Below are 9,002 nucleotides of genomic sequence, written 5' to 3' on the forward strand. Positions count from 1 at the left end.
CAACTTGTTACTAAATGACAGCTGGGTCAGGGAAGAAATAAAGAAAGAAATTAAAGCCTTTCTAGAATTCAATGAAAATGAAGACACAACATACCCAAACTTGTGGGAAACAATGAAAGCAGTGCTAAGAGGAAAGTTCATAGCACTAAGTGCCTTCAAGAAGAAATTCGAGACACCTCATTCAAGCAACTTAATGGCCCACTTAAAAACCCTAGAAAAAGTAGAAGCAGACACACCAAAAAGGAGTAGACGGCTGGAAATAATCAAACTCAGGGCTGAAATCAATCAATTAGAAACAAATAAAACAATTCAAAGAATCAATGAAACCAAGAGCTGGTTCTTTGAGAAAATCAACAAGATCGACAAACCTTTAGCCAAGCTAACTAAAAGGCAGAGAGACACCACCCAAATCAACAAAATTAGAAATGAAAAAGGGGACATAAATACAGACATTGAGGAAATCCAAACAATCATTAGGACTTACTTCAAAAGTCTATACTCAACAAAATTTGAAAATCTAAATGAAATGGACAATTTTCTTGATCGATTTGACTTACCAAAGCTGAATCAGGACCAGGTAAATCAATTAAATAGTCCTATATCCCCCAAAGAAAGAGAAGCTGTCATCAAAAGACTTCCATCCAAAAAAAGCCCAGGACCAGATGGCTTCAGCACAGAATTCTACCAGACCTTCAAAGAAGAGCTAACTCTAATTCTCTTCAAACTATTCCACAAAATAGAAACAGAAGGAACATTACCAAACTCATTCTATGAAGCCACAATCACCTTGGTACCTAAACCTCACAAAGACTCAACAAAAAAAGAGAATAACAGGCCAATCTCCCTTATGAACATTGATGCAAAAATACTTAACAAAATACTTGCAAACCGAATCCAAGAACACATCAAAGATATTATCCGCTATGACCAAGTAGGCTTCATCCGAGGTATGCAGGGGTGGTTCAATATACGGAAATCCATGAATGTGATCCACCATATTAACAAACTGAATGAAAAAAACCACATGATAATCTCCCTAGATGCTGAAAAAGCATTTGACAAAATCCAACATCCATTCATGTTTAAAGTACTGGAGAGATCAGGGATACAAGGCACATATCTAAACATAGTAAAGGCGATTTACAGCAAGCCTATAGCCAACATCAAACTGAACAGAGAGAAACTTAAAGCAATCCCACTGAAATCAGGGACAAGACAAGGTTGCCCACTCTCTCCATATCTCTTCAACATAGTGCTGGAAGTCCTTGCTAGAGCAATAAGACAGTTGAAGGAGATCAAAGGGATAGAGATGGGAAAGGAAGAAGTCAAATTATCACTATTTGCAGATGATATGATAGTATATATGAGTGACCTCAAAAACTCTACCAGGGAACTCCTACCGCTGATAAACACCTTCAGCAAAGTGGCTGGATACAAAATTAACTCAAAAAAATCAGTAGCACTCCTGTATACAAAAGACAAAAGGGCTGAGAAAGAAATTAGAGAAATAATACCATTCACAATAGCCACAAATGACATAAAGTACCTTGGCGTAACCCTAACCAAGCAAGTCAAAGACTTGTATGAAAAACATTTCAAGTCTCTGAAGAAAGAATTAGAGGAAGATATGAGAAGATGGAAAGACCTCCCATGCTCATGGCTTGGCAGGATTAACATAGTAAAAATGGCCATCTTACCAAAAGCAATCTACAGATTTAATGCAATTCCCATCAAATTGCCAACACAATTCTTTACAGACCTGGAAAGAAAAATTCTCAACTTCGTATGGAATAACAAGAAACCGAGAATTGCTAAAATAATCCTCTACAATAAAAGATCTTCTGGAGGTATCTCCATCCCTGATCTCAAGCTGTACTATAGAGCAACAGTTATAAAAACTGCATGGTACTGGCATAGAAACAGAATGGTGGATCAATGGAATCGAACAGAAGACCCAGAAATAAACCCACACACTTACGGACACCTGATTTTTGACAAAGATGCCAAAACCATACAATGGAAAAAAGATAGCATCTTCAACAAATGGTGCTGGTCCAACTGGATGTCTACATGTAGAAAAATGAAAATACATCCATACTTATCACCCTGCACAAAACTGAAGTCCAAGTGGATCAAAGACCTTAACATAAAACCAGACACATTAAATCGGCTAGAAAAAAAAGTGGGGAATACCCTAGAACTCATTGGTACAGGAGAAAACTTCCTGAACAGAACACCAACAGCACAGGCTCTAAGAGCAACAATCAATAAATGGGACCTCATGAAATTGAAAAGCTTCTGTAAAGCAAAGAACACCATCATCAAAACAAAGCGACTGTCTACAGATTGGGAAAGAATCATCACCAACCCTTTATCTGACAGAGGACTCATATCCAATATATATAAAGAACTAAACAAGCTGAAAAGCAATAAACCAAGTAATCCACTTAAAAATTGGGGAACAGAGCTAAAGAGAGAATTCTCTGTAGAGGAATATCGAATGGCAGAGAAGCACTTAAAGAAATGCTCAACCTCATTAGCCATTAGGGAAATGCAAATCAAAACAACCCTGAGATTTCACCTTACACCCATGAGAATGGCCAAGATCAAAAACTCAAGCGACAACACATGCTGGAGAGGTTGTGGAGAAAGGGGAATCCTTCTCCACTGCTGGTGGGTACATAAACTGGTACAACCATTCTGGAAATCAATCTGGTGCTTTCTCAGACAACTAGAAATAGCGCTTCCTCAAGATCCAGCCATACCACTCCTAGGCATATACCCAAAAGAGGCGCAAGTACACAAAAAGGACATTTGCTCAACCATGTTTGTAGCAGCTTTATTTGTAATAGCCAGAAGCTGGAAACAACCCAGATGCCCCTCAACTGAAGAATGGATGCAGAAACTGTGGTACATCCATACAATGGAGTATTACTCAGCAATGAAAAATAAGGAAATCATGAAATTTGCAGGTAAATGGTGGAACCTGGAAAGGATCATCCTGAGTGAGTTGTTCCTGAAGCAAAAAGACACGCATGGTATATACTCACTCATATAAACATACAACATAGAATAAACCCACTAAAATCTGTACATCTAAACAAACTAAGCAAAAGAGAGGACCCTAACTAAAATGTTCAATCCCCATCCTGAAAGGCAAAGAGGATGGACATCAGAAGAAAAAGAAAATAGGAAACAACCTCGGAACCTGCTACAGAGGGCCTCTGAAAGCCAGAAGAAAACAGGAAACAACCTTGAAACCTGCCACAGAGGGCCTCTGAAAGCTTCTGCAGTATAGACTGTCAAAGCAGATGCTGAACCTGATGGCCAACTGATGGGCAGAGTGAATGGAATTCTATGTAAGAAGTGGGAAATAGTAAGAGCTGGAGGACACAGGAACTCCACAAGGAGAGCAACAGAACAAGATAATTTGAACACAGGGAACTTCCCAGAAAACCATACTCCAACCAAGGACTATTCGTGGAGATGACCTGGAACCCCTGCACAGGTGTAGCCCATGGCAGTTCAGTGTCCAAGTGGGTTACATAATAATGGGTGAGGGACTGCCTCTGACATAATCTGATTGGCCTGCCCGTTGATCACTTCCCCCTGAGGGGGGAGCAGCCTTACCATGCCACAGCAGAGGACAATGCAGCCACTTTTGATGAGAACTGATAGACTAAGATCAGAAAGAAGAGGAGAACCTCCCCTATCAGTGGACTTGGGGAGTGGCGTGCATGCAGAGAGGGGAGGGAGGGTAAGATCGGGAGGGGAGGAGGGAGGGGCTTATGGGGGGATACAAAATGAATAAAGTGTAATTAGTAAAAAATTAAAAAAAGAAAGTGATATATTAAGATTCTTTAGCGTAATTGAAGCCTAAAGTGTAACTAGGGCTGCCTCCAGAGAGAATACGGAATAAAAAGGTGTCCTGGAACTGATGCTTAAGGAATCTCAAATGATTCATCATTTTTTACAGGGCTTTAAAACTACCTGTATTTTTAAAACAGCAAAGTTATAGAGAGGAGTTCAGAGAGGACTTTATTAAGGCTTTGATCAGACATCAGTGCTGAGCTTTGAAGTATGAGTATTATTTCCCTCACTTGTGAAAGTCAGATGGACAATTCTGCCTTGCAGGGAGCAGAAGCACAGAGGCATAAAGTCAATGGATACATAGGGAGAATACCAAGTAATCCTTTATCACATTAATGGAACATCTAGTGTGAGACCTGGCCTGTTGCCACATCCCTGTGATCTCAGTACTTGTACGGCTCAGGCAATAGACTCCTGTTTGGTGGCAGTGAGCTCAAGGCAGCTTGACTGTTTTAAACTAAAACAAACAAAAAATAAAAAAGTACTGGGAATGAAAAAGCAAAAAAAGAAAAACAACAACAAAAAACAAGGTTCAATGTTTCAATGGTGGAGGCCACTGGCTGGCCTACTATGAACAGCAGCCTGTTGTAAGTTTTATCTCCAGTATGTGTAAGACTAATGACAGGAAAGACACAACAGTAACAGAACCAGTAGTGTGAAATACTTATCTGTACCTGATAGGACACTTTTCATGTCTAAAGAAATTATAGACCATATTAACATTTAAGAAAAAAATATGATCTCCATGAGAATGGGCAATAGAAAATAATTGTGCTTATATCTCCCTGTTCTCATACCTCTCAATCTTTTAAGATTATCTAAAATTATTTTTACTTAAATATTTTATTTTGTCCAAAACTGATAATTTTAGATAATCTGCAACTGAATTGAGTCATAAAAGCCTGGAATATTGAGTTTTCAAGGCCCCAACTGTGGAAAGGTAGAACTTTGACTGTTTTCCCTAAGCATCTATATTTACTCAGTTTTTCTATCCCAAAGTAAAGACTCTAAAAAACAAAGAAGAAAGAAAGAAAGAAAGAAAGAAAGAAAGAAAGAAAGAAAGAAAGAAAGAAAGAAAAGGGATGAGATGTTAATGGACCCATGAAAAATGACCCTGAGTGATCTTTTCCGTTTGAATATGTTTTATAATAATGGAAGTTTGAATAAGTATGGCCACCATAGTCTCATGCATTCAAATGCTTGGTCCATAGGGAGTGGTACTATTAGGAGGTATGGCCTTGTCAGAGGATGTGTCACTGTGGAGATGGACTTGGAGGTCTCCTATTGCTCAGGTTACACTCAGTGTGGAACACAGTCCCCTTCTGCTGTCTGTGGATTAAGATGTAGAACTCTTAGCTCCTCCTTCAGTACCATGTCCTTTATGCTGCCATGCTTTCAACTATGATGGGACTAAACCCATGAAACTGTAAGCCATCCCCAATTAAATGTTTATGAGAGTTGTCTTGATGATGGTGTATCTTCACAACAATGGAAACCCTAAGACAATGATGTGTTAGTTACATTTATGTTGTGGTGATAAAATACCATGACCAAAAGTAACTTAAAGAAAAACATTAATTTTGCTTACAACTCCAGTGAACTGGCACCTGTAATATGATGGATGGCACAGCATCACAGCAGGAAGCTGGCTGGTTACTTTTCTATCTACACAGGAAGCAATGGGAGAGCAGGAAAACAAAACAAAAACAAGGCTTTAAATTTTCAAAGTCTGTCCTCAATGATGAACTTCCTCTGTCAAGTCTGCACCTTGAAAAGGTTCTATAACGTCTCCAAACAGCACCATTAACTGGGAACTAAGTAGTCAAATGCATGAACATATGGGAGACATTTTTTTCATTCAGAACATCACAGATGGTATACAAATAATTCAACCCCATATGATACTGAGATCATAACATAAATGTTCTATATTGCTCTTTTCCAAGATTTCTTTCTAAGCCTACCAAGAAATAATAGGTAGAATTAGAGATAATTGTGTTCATACTGTAGAAAAAGTACTAGGTTTCAATGTCCTCAGAGTTCTCCATTGTTCTAGAAAATATGGGATGGTCATATTCAGTCAATGTGGTCAAAAACAAGAAAGTAACAAGACCAATCCTTGTGATACATATAAGTAAAACCTTATGACTGAGAAAAATGGGCTGAATGATCTTTCAGAATAAGGGCAAAGTTTAGAAATCGGCGCAGGTGTGTTGACATAAACAGGTGATGAATACAGAAAAACAATCTATAAAAAATAACAAGAAGCACCTGCTGTAATGTGGGGTGAGGAGACAAAAATCACAAAAAAAAATAAAGAAAACTTACCTCTCCCCAGATTTTTATCAGTGGAATATATGCAGATATTTCTCTTACAAAATAATTAGTATACAATAAACTAAAATTGTGCATTAGAAAATATAATTTGACTTTGCATTTTTAAATATAAAATGGTATACAATTTATAAAGACCATACCTAAAACAAATGAGCAAGAAATGTGGAAAATGAACAGCCTAGAAATTATTTTGGACAGATATTAATAAAAAATGAAACTGATATGGTAATGCTAATAGAATATGAAATTAAATTTGAGGTAAACATATAAAAAGTTAAAAAGGTAATATATTCGTAAACAGTGATTCCCTGGAGAAATAGAGAGCTACTTTATATTACAGTTAGAAAAAGCTAGAACACTCTAAACTCATTTTATGACACTAAAAATGTATTGTCCTACCCAGCAGTGTATCAAAGCAGATACTGAGACTCATAACCAAACTTTGGGCAGAGTGTAGGGAATCTTATGAAAGAAGGGGGAGATAGTAAGACTTGGAGAGGACAAGAACTCCACAAGGAGAGCAACATAACCAAAAAATCTGGGCACAGGGCTCTTTTCTGATACTGATACTCCAACCAGGGTCCATTCATGAATATGACCTAGAACCCCTGCTCTGATGTAGCCCATGGCAGCAGAGTCTCCAAGTGGGTTCTCTAGTAAGGGGAACAGGGACTGTCTCTGACATGAACTCAGTGGCTGGCTCTTTTTTTTTAAGGTTTTCATAATCTTTTTTTAAATTTTTATTAATTACAGTTTATTCACTTTGTATCCCCCTGTACCTCCCTACCTCCTCCCCTCCCAATATCACCCTCCCTCTTCCCCACCTGTGTCCCTCTCCCAGTCCCCTGAAAAGGGAGGGCCTCCTCCCCTTCCCTCTGATCCTATCAGGTCTATCAAGTCTCATCAGGAGTGGCTGAATTGTCTTTTTCTGTGGCCTGATAAGGCTGCTCCCCCTGGAATCTTATGAAAGAAGTGGGAGATAGTAAGACTTGGATAAGACAGGAGCTCCACAAGGACAGCGATATATTCTAAAAGTGACTGGCTCTTTTATCACCTCCCCCTTATGGGGAGCAGCCTTGCTAGACAACAGAGGAGGCAAATGCAGCCACTCCTGAGGAGACCTGATAAGTTTGGGTCAGTTGGAAGGGGAGGAGGACTTCCCCTATCAGTGGACTTGGAGAGGGGCATGGTAGGAGATGAGGGAGTGAAGCTGGGATTGGGAGGTTGAGAGAGGTGCTACAGCTGGGATACAAAATGAATAAACTATAATTAATATAAAAATAAAAATTTAAAAAATGTGTTTTCCTATTAGTGAACTACCATCAGGAAAGAGAACTGTCTTTGCCCCTGAAGGCTACTACATCTGAATAAATACAACTCAAAATTATCATAACGCAGACTGTCTCAATTTCATTGTAGTTGGAATTCTTTGCTACTAAAGATTGACTCATGCATTATAGTATGTTTTCGTAGTACCCCTAGCCTCTGCTCACTCCATCAAAGCCAGAAGCTATGCTGCACACCATGCCCTTTCCCCAAATCTGGTTATAGCAATCTAAAACATCTCTGAGCTGTGCCAAATATTCTCTGCAGTGATAAATCATTCCCAATATAAAACTACTGTCTTTAAGAATGACTGAGAAATGGGTTGGAAAGACGAGCTTAAATCAAAGATGGCCTGTCTCTAAATTTACACTTATATGAGCTAGTGGGTTTTTTTACATATATATTTAGGCTTAATTATAGTTATTTGAAGCCAGAAAAGAAAACAAAACAAACAAACAACAACAAAACAAACAAACAAAAACAGAAAACATACACTTGGCCAGTAGGCCCAATCTCTCCATTTGAGGGCAGAAACTATTTTCTCACATTTGTTTATTTTTCCCCATTAAATATTAGATTATTTACCATTAAAAATGAAGTTTGAATTTCTTTAACTATGATGTGCTGGAAAGAACTGGTTTTATTAAATATAGGCTTCCTATCAAAGACCTCAGTTTTTTATTCAATTATTCAATTATTATGTGACCGATTTTACTATTGAACACAATATATTTTGTGGCACATCAGTTTTACCCATTTTCTACTAAGAGTATTCTTGGGTATTAATTTTGTTCTAGTGATAAAGAGAGTGATTTCTTTAGAGTAATATCTAATTAATAATTATTGAATATGGGAGAATTTAATTTTCAGTTTCAGTAGTCAACATACTATGACCCTTAGGTTAAATCTCACCTGTTATCTGTTCTTATAAAGATTTATTGTCAAACATTTGACTTCATTCAGTGCTTGTTGTCCATGGATACTCTTGAACTATTACAACAAATGAGTAATTGCAACAGATAGATACCAGATGGCCCTCAAAGAATAAGTATTTACATGATGGTCCGTTACAGATAAAGTATACTTGGCTCTGGTCTACTTTGATGAATCTAACCTATTTTATTATATTTTTCACTCGAATCTTGCAGAGTACCTTTATTGACAATCTTCAGAATAATCCTACTTTTGTCTGTATAATGTCTTAGTCCATTTGCTATATAACAAAATACCTAAGACTGGGTAAATTAAAAACAAAACAAAAAACAGAAGTTCATTTGTTTCACATTTGTGGAGGCTGGAATTCTAGGAGAATGATGCTGACATCTTTCCGGTAGCCAGTGAGAACATAATAACATGGCAAAAACAAACAAACAAACAAACAAAAAAAAAAACCCCATATGATGGTGACCTGCCCATCATAACCTCATCTAAATTTAATTGTCTTCCAACAATCTTATGTACAAATATCA

Source organism: Psammomys obesus, unplaced genomic scaffold (assembly GCF_907164565.1).
Source record: "Psammomys obesus unplaced genomic scaffold, mPsaObe1.curated_primary_1811, whole genome shotgun sequence".
Lineage (NCBI taxonomy): Eukaryota > Metazoa > Chordata > Mammalia > Rodentia > Muridae > Psammomys > Psammomys obesus.